The 17,883-nt window shown below is 42.6% G+C and overlaps 1 protein-coding gene across 5 annotated transcripts in view; it reads left to right on the plus strand.

The window, feature by feature from the left end:
* The window catches only part of PRR5 (proline rich 5), a 178,873-nt gene that overhangs the window by 22,790 nt on the left and 138,200 nt on the right, over window positions 1-17,883 (plus strand). For 2 of the 5 annotated variants that reach the window (XM_019515818.1, XM_019515819.1), the window contains exon 2: window positions 14,559-14,695. The gene's annotated coding sequence lies outside the window, so the exon portion shown is untranslated. Of the gene's footprint in view, window positions 1-14,558; window positions 14,696-15,400; window positions 15,448-17,883 lie in introns of those variants that run through there. The other 3 variants (XM_019515815.1, XM_019515817.1, XM_019515816.1) reach the window with 2 other exon arrangements.

The raw sequence follows: 17,883 nt of genomic DNA on the forward strand, positions 1-17,883 counted from the left end.
AAAAAAAAAAAAAAAAAAAGATCCCAGGGTTTCCCCAGCCATATCTGCCCATCTCACTCCCAGCGACGGCCCTATCCCAGCCATCCGGCTGCGTGCCTTGCCTGCATGGGTCCCACCCCCCACAGTGGATGTGGGGCAGATGGGCCGAGGTACCCAGGCAGCAGAGCTGGGTCCAGCAGCAGCAGCCAGAAGAAGCTGCTGCAGCAGGGGCTGTTGGGAAATGGAGTCTGCCCTGGGTCAGACTTTGCCCACTCACGGTGTAAAATTAAGTGGATGCTTGTCAGCTAGGTACTGGACTTTGATTACTTTGTTTTTTGAAAGCCTACAGCTGTCAGATTGTAACAACTTTAGATAATACTGCTGCCTTTACTTTTTTTTTTTTAAATTGTAGTTGGCAAGCCAAAGCACCATCACACCTGTCTATCACTCATCTGCCAACCTTACCACCACCAGAACAGTTGTGCAGCAGCAGCTGCCTTCTGTCTGGCTGAGGACTGATTGCTAATATGCAGATGCAGGAAGTAATTAGAGGGAGGATTTAATTTGCTCTTTGTCCATGTTGAGGTCCAAGTCACTCAAAAAACAGAAAGAGTCTAGTTCCACCACACCATCTGTCCACATAAAATTATACAGCTGCCTTGCTAGTGATAAGGTGATGTTTTTCTGATCAACTGAGACAGCTAAATAAACAGCACAGTGAGCATAATCAGTGAAGTTTAATATTAGCAAATAGCCTTGTCAAAATACATCAGAGCTTAGGATAGAATCTCCTAAATACTATAAAACCTTAAAATACCCTATATGGTTTGTGTTTACTTTAAGGCTGTTTACCCACTTTCAAATAACCTGGGAGAGTTCTCCCAGGTTTGTTCTTCTGGTAAAGAAACTTAACCAGAGCTGCAACTCCAGCTGCTTTGTTTGCATCTGGCCCCACCCACCACAATGTTCCCCATCCCAACCTCTACAAAATACTTGTAATCCCTCCCCCATGGGATTCCACACTCCTTTATGTCTGCTTTACCCCACTCAATATTGACTTAATTTTATTCCACCTCTTCCTTGAGCACACACTTCTGACATTTATAAATGCAATACACGAAGTCATGCTTGTCCATTTAAATTTCAAACCTCTACCACTTTCTGAGTCTTCTTTGCTGCTGCTTGATGTTATCAGCTTGGGTCCTCAACCTCTTTGGTTCCTCATAGTCTTTGCTGCTTGTTTTATTGCTTTAATATTTAAGAAAGGTTCTCCTATCCCCTCTCCTGCACCTTTCTGCTTCCCCCCTTCCCTTTTCCTTCTCCATTAGCCCCAGACCACATTAGCTCCAGTGAGCTTTTTCATCAACCCATCTCCCTCCCCATCTCTCTTTTGTCTGCCTTCTTTTTAATCTCCATAGCATGTGATTTCTTTTGTTTCTCAATTTGGCTTTCTTCTTTCTCCTGCTCTATCCTCACTTCTTTCTGGGATGATCTCTTCTCTTTCCCTTCTCAGTCCTCTGTCTCAAAGTCACTCGTTCCACTTATTTGTCCTTCTTTTCCCTCCTCCATTGCCAGCTACGCGATTTTGACTACTGAAATTTCACTCTCTTCCTACCTAGCTCTTTTTTCTTGTGATGTCTCTTCTGCTGTCATGCATTATCACTCAACATCATCTTCTTCCCCACTGTCCCTTTCCTGCCTCTGCTGCTCCTCTGTAGATCTACCTTTATTTGAGAAGGACCATAGGCATCATTGCTGTAGGTGTCCCTCTTCCCCACAAATAACACACTCTAAGTATTTCTTGGCACTCTGCTGCCCTTTATCCTTTCCTTTCACATCTGTAGCATATTCTACACCAGCAGTATGCATCCAGGTGTCCTTCCTGCCCACACTTGCTACAGAGTCTACACTTTCCAAAATATATTTAAACCATCAGTGTAGCCCTACTTGGATTACTGGAGGTAAGTGCATTATCCTGCCAGGACGCCTCTCATCTGCTTTTAGTACTACCTGAGCAATCCACAATCCCATCCACATACAGTATTTATCATATATCTTACCAACATACATAACTTTTTGTACATAATTCTCCAACTATTTCTCTATCTCCCCCATCTCAAGCATGTCTATATACATTTGAATAATTATTGTCCTTTGCCTTGTCTCTTCTCCTGCAATAAAACGTATCCCGTTAAGTTCTTCTCTCTCACTACCATATACATCTTTCAAAAATCCTTATATCCTTCTAGGCTCCAGTATGAAATTTTCCAAAACATTTGGCTAGGAAAGGTGACCAGGCTGTTCCTCTGTTAACATCCAAAACTTCAAACAATATTTTTTCTGTAAATTCATATCTGTTCATTGTCTGGCTTCTCTGTTCTGCTTCCCCTGTTACTACTGATCTTAATCTCAAGTATAGATTACCTGCTGCTCCGTGTCTCTTCCTCACATCTTCTTTCTCTCTGCAGGTCTGGTTTATTCCTCTCACTAGTCTTCCTCTTCCCTTCAATCACTGTTTCATTCCTCATTTCTCCTTCCTGACTTCATCTCTTCCTCTTCTCCTGTTCTATCTGCTAACTAGACTTTTTCCTCTTAGCTTTCTTCAATAAAGCCTCCTCCAAAACTGGCAATCCCACCACACCTTTTCTCTACCTTATTTGGTGCTTTCTTCTCCATCTTCGTTCATCTTCCATCATACTCTGGATCTTGACTTTTGCTTTCTGATTCACTTTTCGTCCCTTGGTCTGCTTTCCCTTCCATAACTGCCACTCTCCTTTACAAGACTGCTGGTGTTGCTGTTTCAGGCTTTGAGAACTCCTTCTTCTCCATTTCAGTGCTCCATCACCATCTCCTCAGTGGTGCTGGCATCAATCTAGACAGTACACCAGACCTCTGCCCAGCCACTACACTTAAGATATGCCACTGACAGGGATCTACCAAAAAGCAAGGTTAGTACAGCCAATCTGAGTAAGATATATGGTAGTGCCCATTGAGCATAGTCCCGCTTAGAGCTGACTCTTTTTTTCAAATCCTGGTGAGCCACTATATTGAATACATTTCAACTTCCTCTTCACTCCCACAGCTGAGGTGCACCTTTCTCTCCCATTTTCAATGATTCCTGTTTCTTCACCAGCCTTAAATATGTGGCAAACTTCATAACATGGGGCCCCAAACAATTCACCCAGAACCTCTCTGTCACCCCTCTCTCAGCCTATCGCATATGATCAGTGTAATGCTGTACTCCCTGAGGTGGAGCCAGACCAGGCTTCCCTGCACCACATCTGCATATAAATTTTTGGAGGATCTTAGGGCGCATGATAAGAATGCCCAGTTCTAGTCATGAGTGGGGGGTTAATTTAGTACACGGATCCTTTGTTGGGGGAGGGAAGGTATCTGGACTACACACTCATACTGAGCAGTGTTGAGCTATTGGGTTACCATGGCTTGAAATGCTGTTGATGCTACTGGGGCCCAGCCCAGAGAACTGTATGATAAATCATGAGCCACTTGGCTTTGGAGTAATGTCATGCATGGTTTGTACTATATATATAAATAGGTATAGAAGTGCTGCTTACAAGTGTATTTATGCTCAAACTTGCAGCATTTAAAAAAAAAAGCATAAATTCTGGATGAATTAAGTCTGTGGGTATCCATAGTAGTTTGCCTATATGCAAGTTACTACATGCATATGTATTTCAGTCAAGCCAGTGTTTCAAATTTGCTCCTCACTTCTATGTGCTCAGAGTGAACAGGATCTGATGGGGAAGAAGTTGTGGCCGGAGAGTAAGGGACCACCTAACCAGCCCCAGATTTACTTTCCCTGCTGTACCAGTGGGAGGGGGACAAATGTGAGGCAAATCCCAATAATTAGGCTTTTATATCTGGAAAATTATAACAGATTTATAAATTTTCACATATAGAATCTAATTATTGGGGGATTGTCTTATATTCAAGTAAATATAGTAGTAGCCAGTGTTGCCAACTCTCACAGCTTGTATTTTGAATGTGATAGTATTGCCTGTTTTCCTAATATCCACAGCTCCTGACATGATGAGCATATAAAAACTATCAGCCTTCATTTTTTAAAGATGAGGAGTTCTACCTTTTAAGCACATAAGTGGTTTTTAGCAACATAAGTTTCTTCCTGCTCAAGTCTCTGAAACACCATAAATGTAAGAGGTGGATGAGTCCTCTTGTGTTGCTGCTTTTTGTGACTTAGTCTTCAGCTAGCATGACAGTGAATTACAAAAGTAGATGTTATAATGTTTTTTAGAGGCTGAAGTAGAGGGGTATAGACTCACAATTAGGTTGCTCAGCAACCTCAGATAACAGAAAAGAAAATATGTTCTGAAATGTATTATTTGTAGGCAGTCTCATATGACTGTGGGGCTGGCTCATGACTTGAATTCATCAGTTTAGTAATAGTGTGATATGAAGATGAAAGCACTATCCTCCTTTTCCCTTTTGTCTGTTGAGAAGGGGAATATTGGAACCAAAGACTTCTCTGAGGAGATCTCATTTTTGTATTTTCCTAAGATGTCCATGTCCATTGGTATCAATGGAAGAGTTCCTAGGCTATCAATTAAAAATAATAATTTTGCTAAGTTTGATCCCCCCCTTTATAATATCATGAAATGACCTTAGCACAGGACATGTCTGAGGGATTAATGAGTGATTAACAACTCCCTGCTGCTTCAAGGGCTCTCTAACATTGCAACAAGTCATTAATCCCCAGGATGTGCTTTGCACCTCTGTCATTATTGTATAATATAATGCCATTTAGAATTTATAAGTGCCTTTCCTTAATTGTCCAGAGAGGTGATTACTGAGTGATGTTGCACCTCCCATTGTTAATTCTGCAATGCTTTTGCAGAGGGAGAAGGAGAAAATTGGCAAGATAGGGTTGAACCTATGCATAATAGATTAAATAATGTCTTCTGGTTTTATCCTGTTTTCACTCTGGAATTAATAGTTCACTTTTTCCTCTTCAAATACATCATAACCCCTTCTACTGCTATACTCAATATATCAGTATTGCTGCAGTCATGTCTGTGTCGAAGGTATGGTTCTAGAAGGTTGGTGGAAACCACAACCCCCTAGTCTTTGTCAGGTAAATGAACTCATTTTTCTTATTCATTTCAACCTCAACTTGGGCTACTTGATGGATCAGAAATGTAGGCATCCTGTAAAACCAGAGAGGTTTAACACCCTATTTGGCCTGTGTTTGCAAACACATGTATTTCCTTTAGTATTACCCTAACTAGAACTGTGAACAAGAACTTCTGTTTACAACCATGTCTCCCACAATGTTCATGAAGATTGACTCTTCAACTGGGCTGGCCCCAGTAGCCTTACCTGGAGGCCTCCTGGGGCTGCAGCAGCAGCAATCCTGCCGCTTGGAGCCTGGCCAGCAGTGGAGCCTGGTTCTGGCCAGCCAGGCTCCAGCTTTGGGTGGCACATGTTGTTGCCACATACACAGCTACGCTTTTTTTCTGTGCGCTCCTTTGCAGCACAGAGAACAACTGAAAATACAGTATGTGACACCACAGATGTGTGCAGGTGTTATGTACTACACAGCCATGCTTGTCTTGGATGCAGCCAAGGTGCCCATCTATCAGGCTTGTGCCCTCAGTATCCTCCTTTATGGCTGTGAAAGCTGGGTCACATACTCCAAGCAGGAGCAGAGATTGAACAGCTTCCACCTTTGCTGTCTCCAAAAAATCTTTGGAGTCACTTGGGACCAACGGATTACCAACAATGAGATCTTTAGAGGGCCAGCCTGCAGTCTATGCAGACTATGCTGGCTGCTTGCAGGCTTTGCTAGCTGGGAAACATGGAGCTCATGTCTCAAGATCATCTGTCGAAGGCTGTTCTCTATGGCCAACTCAACAACTGCCTGTGATGCAGAGAAAGGCCAAAGCTCCAATACAGTGGATACTCTGATACAGGTCAAGCAATGTCTAAAGTAATTCAGCATTCTCACTGACAACTGAGAGAACCCTGCCCACAACTGCTCAGTCTGGAGAGGCTGGGTCCAGGCTGGTGCAGTCACTTTGGAGAACTATAAGAGAGCCCAGGCTGAAGCCCACAGGTGAGCCAGGAATCCAAGTGTGCTTCAACCTCCAATTGGCAAGTGGACCTGTAGCCACTGTCCAAAGGTTTGCTGCTTGTGCATCAGGCTCTTCTCTCACACTACTATGAAGCACCACTGGCTGACTGTCTTTTTCACATCTCCTTTCATCAGTCAAGTTTTTGGATGGCCTCTAAACACACCATGCCCTGGATTGTGGCTATGAAGTGTGCGACACCCACTCATTCCCACAGTATATATTCCACCTTGCAAAAATGAGGCAAAGATGGATGCTGAGGACATCCGACACCACTCCCTGGCTCTGTGTTTCAGGCATGCCTATTGGTACTTGCTCAGTGCTGCTTCAAGACAGCCTCACCTTTTGGGATTTGATGTGACAGAGTGTAAATAAATGGGTGGGACAAACTTCATGACAGCACTCCAGGGTATACCACAACAGTAGTGTGGTCACTCCCTTCAAGTTGGTCTATGATTTGCAATTTTGTCAGGTGATTAGTATATTCTTAGGTGCTTAAAAATAATAAGGGCTATAAAACTATGGTCTTGGCAGAACCAAATCCTTCCTCTCTCTCTTTAATCAGATGACATCTTATTACTTTATAGAAGGCACATATGGCATCCTCAGCCAGGACAGTGAAATGTGAGGAATTTTTGCTATTATGGTCAGTAGGCAAAAGCCCTCCTTCAATTAGACCTGTTCCAAAAACTCACTTTTGTCAATGGAAAGACTTTCATTGATGTTGGTAGGCCCTAGAGCACATCCAGTTACATCCATGGTTTGCAGAAGGAAAAATAGAGCTGCTTCAAAGAGATGTGTAGGGTTGTGACCTTGTCATCAATTTTTTCATTTACACAGCATTGCAAAATTGTTGTCCTGCCTGAGTTTGAAACTACTTTTGGTTACTCTTCCCTGAACAATGCTATCCTTTACTCTGTGCCATCTTTTTTCTTGTTGCTTGATTATTCTGACCAGAAGTAATGGAAAAGTGCCAGAAGTAGTGGATTGGATGAGAATGGACAGTTGGGTTCTTTAAAATGCATATCAGATTATCTCCAATCCATCAGATCTTTAGTCTCTCTCCATAGAGTTGGTGTTAATGGTATAATAGAAAACCACCATCAGCTGTAAATGGTTTTTTCACATATGATAAGGTGTCTGTGAAGCATGTCCTGACAACTGTATTGAGAGAAACTGGGTATCAGGGTTCAGAAATCTTTTAGAGGGCTGCTTTAGAACAAGGAACGGAGAAGGCCAATTTATAGGTAAGAAAAACAATTCCATTTTTGTTCCTCTCAATTATTCATTGGGAAGCAGAGACAAAATAAATTAGGAACACAAATCCATGTAACTCAGCAAGATAGATATTGCATACAAAAAACAACTCATCTCCTTTTAGAAAAATGTCTATATGTTGTTGGACTGCTGTGGGAAAATGTCTGAATTGTGAACACACTCAAATGCAAGGGGTAACTCAGTTGACAGTCTCTGTTAGTGATACTGTTCAGTGCAATTTGAGCCAGCGGAGAAGACCCAGCAGGTGCTCCAGGAAAATTCTTTCAGAATACAGACTTTTGTTTACTCTGAGGTGCAAGCTGCCTCCTTTTCCAGAAAAGCTGTTAAAATGCCATGACAAAAATCATGAGGTTTAGTGCCTTAGCCAGAGGCCTCTGTGCCTCTTCCATTAAATAGCGTGTGGAATGTTCCAAAGAAACCTCTAATTCTTAGTTATAATACTCTTACCAATACCTTCACAGCTCTGTGAGTGGTTTGAAGATTTAATTTTTTATTGAAGTCATTGTGATATCTGCATTGCAAATTCCATGAATGAGATAACTGTAAAACTAGGTCCTAAAACAGCAGACGTATAACCAGAATAGTCACGTGACAGGTAGGATTTCCAGAAGTGCTCAACACTAGTGTAATACTGTTCTGTTGAAGCCAGTGACTATATTGCCATCATCCTTCAGGAAGCAGAGTTATATTTTTTCAAGATAGACTCATGCCATTTCCATATTACTATTTTGGGATTGTGTTTTTATCTCATCAGAGGTTGTCATTTTTAACAATACATAGAAATTCCTAATCTATTAATGAGGGGTGGAAACTGAGAAAATTAATTTTCTGTTGAAAGAACTGGAAGTCATAGGGCTGCATTTGTGAATTATAAACTACTGTTTATAAACTAATAAACACTTTGATTGTGAAATAGTATAACTTAATTGGGTAAGGGTTAAAAGTTTACAGTAGTCAATTAAAATTTATGAAAGATATGTCTCAGCACTCTAAAATGCTAAATTCTAAAGGAAAGAATTCTCCCCAACTCTCTAACATCAAGTTTCCACAAGTTTCCTGTTGCTGGTATCTGAATACTGTGTCCTATTCTTCACCACTTGATTGTTGAGACAGCAGTTCTCTTTGGTTGTTAATTATTCCTTTGTTTATACTTTTCAGCATTGCTTTTAATTATTTACTTTATTTTGTTAAGTAGTTGTAATACAAGACTGAATTTGATATTAAACACTAGAATTTGTCTTTACAGTGTATTTGCTTCTTGTTGCAGCACTGAGCAAGTAATGATAGGTATGCCTGAGTCACAGAGGCTGGCAGTGGTGTTCTTTTACTGCTTATACCAGAATGAAAGCTGTCATCAGAATTCCTTGTGGTCAAGGATGATTACTCCGAAGTCAAGTAACGGGTAGTAGATGGGTTCATTGATGGTTAAGAGGACCGATTCTAGAGCCATAGACTCCACAGGTGGTAAAAAGGAGGGTCAGACTACAGATTTCTCAGTCTTGTTTCCTTTCCTTCCATTTCTGTCATTTCTCTGCCTCCAGTGCAAGATGGTTTTCCTCAAAGTGAGATGTACCTTCTCTCACAAGCCATCACCATGTAGCCCTGTTCCGGGTTAGTTTTTCCCAGTTTGTGATGTCAGTGTCACACTTTATGTTCTCCCTGCAGGTGTCCTTGAAGCGTTTCCTCTGGCCCCCACGTGTCCTTTGTCCTTGCCTGAGTTGGGAGTATAGCAGTTGTTTTGGGAAATGTACATCAGGCTTGTGCACACAGTGCCCTATCCACTGTAGCTGATGTTGACTCTCTCCATGCTGCCTGAATAGAAATACTGCTGCCCTTCCTGGGCAGTTGGTTTTCAAAGTTTGGGTGGATTGGGAATCAAAGAAGGTTGCAATTGCATCCTGCAGATTTGTAATTACGAGGACCAGTAGAAGCATGTATGCAGTATTACTCTTGCAAGCTTTCATACAGCAGACTGACCACTGCAGACTGCAAGATTTATTGCAGTTTAATTATAAATCTCATCTGCATTTGGGTGTATGAAGTCTTGTTTACATACATATATACCACAGTTGCTGAAATGGAAGAGTCTGTGTACTGGTCACTGCTTGTTGAATTGGAAGGCACATAACAGTAACACCAGATGGCAGAATCGGAACCTGCGTGACTGATTGCTCTGACTAGAGCTAAGTAGCAGGTATAGTGTGGGCAGCTCTGTCAGTTCAACTGAAACATGTGACATGCAACATTTCTCCCCTTATTCCAGGCCTGGATTGAGACTAAGTCGCCAAAGGCTAAGGTTCATGCTGAAAAAGTAAATTTGAGGCTCAGCTATTTGTGAATAAATAGTAATTAAATATCTATGTTAATACTCAAACCCAAACATATTAGGTTGTTTCATATATTACACAGATGTAGTTAACATAGGTACTATATGTATGCATTATGTATATGCATATTGTATAACACATTGTATCATATATTATGTGACAAAATGCAGACTTGCAGATCAGATTCTGTAACGTTTAGTGTTTCACCTGCACTCAGTCCACCAGTCTCTACTAGGACGTCTAACATTCTGAGTGTGAGCATAATTTTGAAAGAATACAGTTAACTAAGTTCCTTCATTCATTCCCTTCTTTGTCCCAAGCGCCGCATTTCCTTTTATAATTACCTTGGCTTGGTGGCAGTTTTAGGGTCCAATATTTCTTAAGCCACCTGGGAAGGAAGTGGCTGCCATTCAGGAGCTAGAAACCCATCCTCTAATGCATAATAATGCTTTCTTTCTTTCACTGTTCATGAGGTACTTAGTCTTAATACCATAGCATGTTCTGCCTAATAAAGGTATTTTACAGTTGTTAACAGTTTGCAAAACACATCTCTCTTTTTTTTTTTTCTTCATCTGTGGTTTGTGCCATTGGATTCCTGATACTGAGGAAGTTTAGATTTGAGGTGGAGGCATTAGAAAAATATTTCTAAAATAGTTTCTATATAGAAATACACCATATAAAGAAAATCCATCATAAACTGATTAAAGGTTCTATGAGTTTTCATTTGGCACAATCTGCAACAATATGCTCTTTGCACTGCATCTAGGAAGTAGTGCGCTTTATTCAAGTTCATACCCCTGAGACACTTGTACCACAGCATGCTCATTCACTTGTCCCATTTCCTCCTTGCAAACACACATGCTTGAAAATAAACAAGACATAAGATGAAGGGAGTTGCAGCAGCATGTATTTACCTTACGAGATTGTGACGTGTATTGCAGGAATTGTGAAGTTGTTGACAATTGACATTTGTTCAATTTAAATTAGAAATTGATGAAAGTGCACTTCCCTTCTAAGAGACTGCAGAAATAGCACTGGGTTTTTCATGTAGTGGGGGTTTGCCATGGATCTTTCTTGGGTCTGGTATTGTTTAATATCTTTGTTAATGCTTTGGATGTCAGCATTGAGTGCACACTTAATAAATTTGTGGACAGCACCCAATTGGGCGGAGTTACAGATATTCTGGAGAACAGGGCTAGGATCCAGAATGATCTAAATAGATTAAATGCTCCATCAATCACAAGAGCTTCAACGAGGACTAATGCAAAGTCCTACACTTGGAACAGAATAATTTATTGCACAAATACAGACCAGGGAATGACTGGCTAGGCTGCAGAGAAAGATCTGGGGGTTACAGTAGACCAAAAGCTGAATATGATCCAACAGTGTGCTCTTGTTGCCAAAAAAGCCAATAGTATACTCGGTTGTATTAACAGAATTGTCCCTTGCAAATCAAGGGAAGTGCTCCTTCTGCTTTAATGACCACTGATGAGGCCTTCCCTAGACTACTGTGTCCAGTTTTGGGCCCCACAACTCAAAAATAATGTAGACAGCTTGGAAAGAGTCCTGCACAGAGCAACAACAATTATTATGGTCCTGGGAAGCAAGATTTGCAAGGAAAGGCTGAAAGAACTAGAATTATTTAATGTGAAGAAGAGAAGACGGAGAGGGGGTTTGATAAGACTTTAAATACCTGAAGGGTGATTATAGAGGAGATAAAACTGGGGTTTTTTTTCTCTGTGGGTGTAAGGGACAGGAGTCAATAGCCTCAAACTACAGAGGGTAAATTTAGGCTGGAGATAAAGAGGAACTTTTTGACTATGAGGGTGATCAAGCATTGGAATAGGCTACCTAGAAAAGTGGTGGAATCTTCATCCTTGAAAGTTTTCAGGCTTCAGTGGTAGAAGTGTTGCCAGTAGGTCAAGGGAAATGATTATTCCCCTTTATTCAGCACTGGTGAGGCCATATCTGGAGTTCTGTGTCCAGTTTTGGGCCCCTCACTACAGGAAGGATGTGGGCAAATTGGAGAGAGTCCAGCAGAGGGCAACAAAAATGGTGAGGGGGCTCGGGCACATGACTTATGAAGAAAGACTGAGGGTACTGGGCTTATTTAGTCAAGAAAAGAGAAGACTGACGGAGGATTTAATAGCAGCCTTCAACTACCTGAAGGTGGGTTTGATAAAGGATGGAGGGCAGGTAGTTATTTGAAGTGGAAGGCCACCTACTGAGTTTTGGCAAGCCAGGGGCAGATGAATATTTATTTTCTAAATTTTTTAGGAGCCCTGCACGCTGGATAGAATGGCCTGGAGGGCCACATTTTACCCAGCCCCAAGCTAGACTGTTATCAGTGGTGGCAGATGACAGAACAAGGAGCAATGGTATCAAGTTGCAGCAAGGGAAGTTTAGGTTAGATATTAGTAAGAATTTTCTTACTAGGAGGGTAGTGAAACATTGGAACAGGTTACCCAGAGAAGTGGTGGAAGCTCCATCCTTGGAGGTTTTCAAAACCTGGCTAGACAAAGGTTTGGCTGGGATGATCTAGATGGGGTTGGTCCTGCTCTGAGCAGGGGGTTGGACTAGATGACCTCCTGAGGTCCCTTCCAACACTAACTTTCTATGATTCTAGACACAGCTAAATGCATTTAATGGTGCTCTTCGTGATATAACATCCTTCACTTCGGAATGCTTTGTGTTATACCGGTAGAAAACGGTTTAACTGACTATAGCTTCATCCACAGTAGATCAGCTTTGTTAGTTTCCTATCTGTGTTTTTGTACTGATGAAGTGTTCATAATTTGCCTGATTCCTAAATTTTCTGATTTGACTCATACCTGAGGGCTTTCCTCTGTAGTACAAAAATACCACAGAGATTGCATTTTGTCCGGAAATCAGCATACAACAATGACGTGAAAGGACCCACCCAAAATAAAATGATGTTACCTGAAAAAACACAAAGCAGATATAAAATGGCACTAAAAAAGCAGATATAAAATGGCACTGTATTTTATACAGTGTTAAGTGAGTCCACATGTGGATCTGAATCTCAATTCTTACGAGTTAGTAGAATTTTATGTCTGATTTACCCATGTGTGAATGACTACAGTGAATCAAGACAATGGGGAGGCTTGCTCAGAAACTAAAAAGGAAAAGGTGTGCAATAGTCACCAGTAGGTGTATCTACATGAGAAACTACTGCACAGTGGTTACTGTACACTTATTTAGTACTTGTATAACCAAGTACCAGAGCCCGCTGGAGGAGGGTGTGAGGCCTGGGGCAGATAAGCTCTTATGGGGATCCTCCCCCGCCCCCGGACCGGGGAGCTGTTCCCTGCACAAGCTGATCTGCCCCAGCCCCATACTGGAGCCAACTTGAGCAGGGAGCAGGGCCCAGGGTAGATCAGCTCATGCGGGAACCCTCCCCCACCCTGGGATTGGGGTGATGGGTACCCACATAAGCTTATCTGCCCTGGCCCTGCTAGCTCCAGGTGGCGGCGGATCAGGGGCCCTCCAGCACCCCCAGGGGGTCTGCGGGGGCTGTGCTGGAGTCCTCCTGGGGGTGCATGCCCCAAATCTGTCTGCCAGGTAACAGGAGCTGGGCGCTGCCACCTGGGGCCAGCGGCAGCACCGATTTCCCAGCACTGGGTGCAGGCTGTGCCCAGAGCTGATCTGTCATCTCACAGGCAGATCAGGGGCCCACACCCCCAAGAGGGCTCTGGTACAGCCCTCCTGGAGGTGCGCGCAAGCCCCCAATCTCCCTGCCGGATGGGACTGGAAGAAGCACCGATCTTCCCAGCACTGGTCCCAGGCAGCAGCACCCAGCTTCTCTCATCTGGCAGGCAGATTGGGCGCTCAAACCCCCGGGAGGACTCCAGCACAGCCCCTGCAGCCCTCCTGGGGGGTGCAGGCAAGTCCCTGATCTGCCTGCCTGCTGCATTTTATGTTTCCCCATAATCACCTATGGGCGAAACATCAAAACAGCGTCGAAACAGCAAAAGAGTTTTGACGAAATGAAACAGAACAATGCTTTCACAACTGAATGAAACTTGAAAGAAAACACTGTTCCATCAAAGCAGAAGTCAAATTGGAACAGTGCTGTTTTGCACAGCCCTGCTGCTCACTAGCCTAATCATACTGCACAGTAGCATATTATTACTGTTTGTGCTATGATGTGCTACTGTGCAGTATTATTCAGCTACTGTCTCGCTAGCATCTTGTGTACGTGCATCTAGTGACAAGAGAAACGGAGAATCAAAAATGGAAAAGAAAACATTTCATGCTTGAATTGCATAATAAAAGACGACATGCTTCTCCAAAAGATCCAGGCTGGGTTTGTGAATTGTGTTAATACTGACCTCAAAGGGACACTGCAAAGTGTGCCTGAGGAATAGCTCAGAATCCTGGGTCTGACATTGCTGCTGATAGACTTTCAAGCACCTTTTGTATAATATATCTGGATGCCTTTTCACATAGACTCTTCTCAGAGATCTCTCTGAGCTAGGACCTATAATCCTATGTGATCCAGTCTATTATAAAACTTGCTTCTGCCATCCTGTATTCTTAGAATATTCTTATTCTTACTTGTCTGTGTGCATGTGTGTGTGTGTTCATGGAAACTGGTCTCCTCCTTACCAGTAGGTGTAGCTATTTGCACTGGTGTCAATGAGCCAATCTCTAGAAAGGAAAACAAAACGGAAAAGGAAAAAGCACAAGGAGAAATGCCTGTCAATATCATTGAAGAGGTATTGAATAACAAACTTAACTTTCTTAACTCTTCTGCACATTGGATATGAGCCTTTTTGTGCACTGTTAACATAGAATTCATGTGTGCAGTCCAGCTTCTTAATTTTTTTTATTTCATATTTTGCAGAGCTTCCTCTTTTGCAAGTGGTTAATCTTGTCCATCAGATTGCATCCCCTGTCAGAATTTTCCTGTGATCTTCAGGAACCTGTTCTGGAGTGTCCTAGCATCTCCTATTTAGTCCTGTTTTCTGTACCCATTAGCAGGTAAGCCACTGGTCTTGTAGCATCACTTATTCTTTAAATGTTTCTGCTTTTCAAACATCCTGCAGAGGGCTTGATGTACATGAAGTACAGGGCTGACTCAGGTTAATATCTGTATTGCACAATAGCAGGCACCAGCTCCCCTTTGTATTTTCTGCTACTGAAGACCTAGTGTGTGCTAATACAATCTCTCTTGGTGGTTTTAGAAGTCACTTCATGTCAAGCTGTCTCATGATAGCTTTATACTGGTTTAAAAATTTGTATTAGTAACCTTCCAATTATGAATTTATAGCTGAATCTGGGGCTAACCTAATAAACAAGCAGATAAATTCCGTCCCAAGAAATTACTTTTGGGGGAAGGAAGTTCCAATTTTATTTAAGTTCATGAGCTGAAAAGCCCTAAAACCAAAGCACTGGAAAGGGTAGCACAAAGACTCAATTATTACCTCAGCCCCAGAGGTCAAAAGGCCAGGCTTGAGACGAATTAAAGATTTCAGCCACTGTTCACTAATACAAGGTTCATGAATGTGCGTTGCTAACATTGAGCCTGAAAGATTAGCATTTGGGTTTTTCAGGAAGTAGGATATCTTACAGAATTCTTGAAATAACTTTCAGGAAACATTATAGGTAGACTGTGTGTGACTGAGTGAGTGTGAGAGAGAATCAGAAAAATAAGCAAGAGTTCTTGACCTATTTTTTTTATCCTAGTATTTCTTTAACAGGAACATCGCATGCAGTAGTTCTTATCTTTCCAGGTAATTAGATGCTTCTCAGACAAAAACTTGTGATTAACCCCTTTAAAATGGCTTTTCTTTCCAAACCTCCTAATTAAGAGATTTTTCTCATCCCTAAGCAAGCTAATGTCTCTGATTTATCTGTATGCTATTAGTAATTGACAGGACTAAATTTTTGCAGTGCCTTCATTTTCTTTTTAAAAACAATGCTGTTCTCTGAAAGTTCCTCCTGTAAAATATATTCTGACCTTTCTTTTATGTAAACACAACCCCATGTATAATGCTTTAGTCTGAAATATACCAGACAAAGAATATGAGGGAATGGTCAGTTGTATCCTGTCTTCCATGCACTTTTATTCTAGTGGTGGTGATTGTATTTCTATATATAAATCTTACCTTGTCCCAGTGGGGGCTGTTCTTGCCTGTAAGGACTGTTCAACACAAGGTGGGAAATTGGGCCTATTATTTTTATATACAGTTAACATAATTTAGGGACTGATTGTGGCTGCCCCGTGGAAGAGAAAGAGCCTTCCTGAGCCCTTTGGATGGGACTGGAAGAAGATGGGACAAGAACCAGCTACATCACAGGTTGTGTACTTGAGAGAAAATGACTTATGGTCTGGGCTGCATCTGATCTGTGCACTGCAGGTAATGAATTTGCAAGTACTCACAGGACCTTTCTCACATGTGTAGCCTGTGCTATAATTATAATCCTTATTGCGCCCCTGATTGAAAGGCTGCTCCTCTTTATTGCCAACAGAAAACTTAGCTACCCTGGGAAAAGGCAGGCTCCAATTGTCAATGCCCTCCCATATTAGCTTGCAGAGGTGGAGGGAATTACTCTCTGGAACCTTGCAAGGGTTGTTATTGGCTGAGTCAAGTATCCTTATAAGTGTGCTTCATGCCCAATGTAAGGATGTGGCTCAAGTCCAGAATTCATCTTCTAGGGCCTGTAAACTTAATTGCTGGCTTTTCAGAGTACTTGTAATACTCTCTATTTATATTGCTCTCATTTGAGCCTGCATTAGTAGGAGTGTTGCCATCAGATTGACGGAAGTGATTATTCCCATCTAGGTGGCAGTGGTGAGGCCACATCTGGAGAATTGTGTCCAGTTTTGGGGCTTCCCACTGCAGAAAGGAGATGGAGAAATTGGAGAGAGTCTAGCAGAGGGCAACAAAAATAGGAGCTCAGCCCCACCCCCTTACCACCATCTTGGGACTGGAAGTCCCACCTCTAATCCCTGACCTTTGCCACTAGAAGTCCCTCCTTTTGCCCCAGAAGTACTCATTTTGGGAAGAGTGGGGGTAGTTGCAGTCTTGGAACTAGAAGTCCCATACTGTCACATCGTCCATGACATAAGGCTCACCCATCCAACATCAAACCCTGCTGCTCTCACTGCCAGGTTGGTCCCAGAATCCTGGTCAAATTAGTTCAAACTCTGGCCCCATCACATGGTCCCTGACTTAAAGTCCAGCCCTTGACTGGGAAACACAGCCCCTCCAGAGAGCACACCCTCACGGTGCATAGCCTATCCTGGGGACCCCTGAAGTTCTGTCCCCTAGGCCATGAGACACAGGTATGACCTATCAGGTAGTGAGGGGTTGTGAACTCTACCAACCTGCTCCATTGCCCTCAACCATTTGGTGGAGGTTTCAGGGGCATCAGACCTACATGAGAACAGTGCCAAACCAATTGAGTTGATAGCCATGCACATAAAATGTTTCAGAAGAAATCATTATAACAACATACAGATAAAACACAAATCATATACTAAAAATTAAACATCTACTATAAAAGATGTTAATTTTATTTTTAAAAAAGTTGTTTATGCTTTTTTGAGTACTGTATATATAGAGGTGATTGCATAATAGCTCTAAATAATATCTTACTCTTGTATGCTGCCCAAAGTATAGCTAAGGAGTACTAGACCTCTCAAACGTCTTTTGTTTGGTCACCCTGTTCCAGTGGCAACACGTAGGGGGTGTATGGGGGTGCACATGCACCCCCTGGGAATGCTGGTGCACCCCCTGACCCACGGCACTCACTGCATAGGTGATGGGTTGGGGGGCAGGTGGGAGCGCCGGTGCCCCCTCTGCAAGTGCTGGCCGATCGCTGCAGCTCCCGGAAGCAGCTGCAGCAATCATCCACAGTGATTGGCCGTTGAGGGATCAGCCACAGGGATCCCCCCAGGCAGCGAGGTCGGCAGGACTGGTCACAGGAGGGGCATGTGTCTGCCCCCCCCTCCCCCCCGACTAAGACAGGACCAGTCATCCATGCCCTTTTCCGCTCCTGATTCATCCCTGTCAGTGGTCTCATGTCCCACAGCTTGATGGACTAAGCTGACTAGGGACTATCTCATCAAAGGAACAGGCTCTTGATTATTTAGTCCTTGTCTAGGTGGGCTCCCTTCAACCCCTGTCTACTTTTGCTCTAGTTGCACTTATTAGCTCTGAACC

This window comes from Gavialis gangeticus, unplaced genomic scaffold (genome assembly GCF_001723915.1).
Source record: "Gavialis gangeticus isolate Ggan-Ray unplaced genomic scaffold, GavGan_comp1, whole genome shotgun sequence".
NCBI classification, from domain to species: domain Eukaryota; kingdom Metazoa; phylum Chordata; order Crocodylia; family Gavialidae; genus Gavialis; species Gavialis gangeticus.